Source organism: Alligator sinensis, unplaced genomic scaffold, assembly GCF_000455745.1.
Source record: "Alligator sinensis unplaced genomic scaffold, ASM45574v1 scaffold1628_1, whole genome shotgun sequence".
NCBI lineage: Eukaryota > Metazoa > Chordata > Crocodylia > Alligatoridae > Alligator > Alligator sinensis.
The window spans coordinates 42208-44428 of record NW_005843743.1 but is presented as its reverse complement, the minus strand read 5'-3'; positions in this window follow the sequence as shown (position 1 = coordinate 44428).

The following is a 2221-nucleotide window of genomic DNA, read 5'->3' as shown; positions in this document are numbered from 1 at the left end:
AGTAGTAGATACTTCTCAAGGACACAACCAGTGCACCCAGAACAATGGTTTCCCTGTCTTATCTTACTTCTTGCTGTAGCTGATTTTTCAGCACACAGACACAGATCCACTTTTTAACTCAGAAAATGCTTAATACAGTTAAAATGATTACTTGACACAAGCAAAGGCTTAGCTATCAATCTGCCTTGTGGTCAGCTGCATTGCTAGGCCACAGGTCATGCCTTGTATTCAGCTGTAAAGCTAATACTTCTTAATAATCTAAATTATTGTAAACCTAACAATATGCTTATCAGAAAATTATTCTATTTTAGGGTAATAACAAACCTGCGCACTACAGCAAGAACATGGAAGTTTTGCCTTTTAATTGCTTCATGCCCTCATACTCCTCTTCCCCGCCTCCATTTCCAGTTTCACTGTAAAACTACCTCCCTTCATCAAGTTGCCAGACCAAAATTACATAGTCATCCCAAAGGGCCAGTCTGGAGGGCAGAATAGGGTTCAGAGGCCTTGAGACAGTAGCCTATGAACCACCGTAGAAAACCCACGTAGTAGTTTTGGCTGGAAGCATTTTGTATTTGATTTTAATAGCAGCAACATGAAAAGCAAGACTCACAGGGAAAAAACCAAGGCCACAGCAAGGGCAGGCTCACTGAACACAGCACTTGTGATGGCAATAAAATGCAAACGTATCCTCCTTTCCTCTTCACTGCTTTCTATAACATAAACATGGGCAGCATCCCAAGAGTCACCTTGTCTGGACTGAATCTATACCGAGTTCAGCCTGCCACGATAAGCTGATTTATATAGTCCCCACCCCCAGCTGGACGGTCATCTCTGTGCCACGATAGGCCAATCCCATCTTCCTGTTACCTTCACTTGGTGTCGTTGGTCTTTGTCATTTGGGTCCAAGCACTGGAAGCTCTTTGGGCAAGGGATGCTTCTCACTGTGCATTTGCTCGTCACACTTTGTTGGATCCCATGACCCTAATTCAAGAGGCACTCATGTCTGTAAAATGCATTTTTAGAGGGATCAGCTGTGAGGCTTACTGAGTTATCCTTCCTTCAGGTGTTTTTTTACTTTCTAGAAAACAGCAACATCTGGATGCCATGAATAGGTGGGGTTGGCATTCTGGTGTTGCTGGGAAATACTGCTCCTCTGTTGAGGGACTTACAATTTAATCCTGCAAAGAGATTTCTTATAAAAATGTCTTCTCTTAAAGACAGAATGTTTTGCAATATGTTCATTTCTTCAAAAGCCTACGTTTATGTAGAAGAACTAAAAATAAAATGTATGGGTGGGATCATTTGGTTTAAATTTGCAGTCTCCCAGACCTTTTGATTGAAAAATCTCCAGTTGCAAAAACACTAAAATACGTGTGTTCTTGGTAGAAAATTCAGATTTTCTAAAGGAAGCTGTTTTATTTCTTTCTTTCTTTCTTCCTCTACCAGCTAAAGAATTTTGATTACCTTGCTATTAAAATGTTGATAGACTTCCAGTTGTATGTCTTTTTTTAGGTTCCTAAATACCACGCACATCCCTCTTCTTCCCAACCACCCACAGTTAATTTGAATAATAAACTTACAGGAATGGGAATTTTTTCTCAACTCTTGATAGATCCTCCGGTGCCAGGATTCCTTCCTTCTTTTCCTGCTCCTGATCTATCTAATTTCCCTTTTCCCTGCCACTGCCAAATCTTTCAAAGTCAAAGTATCTTAGTCGGAGCTTTCTCTCCGCTCCAAGACTGACCTGACAGAAGTAGATCCAAACCTGTTTCTCCCTGCACATGACATGAACTTCACTGGCTTGGAAGGACTGATGCTGCAGGAAGGTGATTTATCCACTTCTCTCTTCTTAGGGCTTCTGGGACTTGTTCCCTAGAGCCCAGCTTAGCTTTGAAGCACAGAATCAGAAATAAGCCTTCCTGGATTCATATTGTGAAGACATAAAGTTTTATTTTTATTGTTTAGTTTGATCCCCTGGTATCTATTGTTTCATGCTTCTGGGCGTAGATATGTAGCATTTGGAGGCCAGATTAAAATATTCAGGCATCTAAAATGTCAGGGAGATATGTAGTCACTATTAGGAAAAGAGTTGCACAGATTTGCTGGCTCACTTTTGTACCTTAGGTGGTGTTGCCAATACCTCTAAGACCTACCTGCATTTTGGACATAACAGTGCCTCTGATATAGGTAGCTCATTATCTTTTCTCTTAACTTTTAT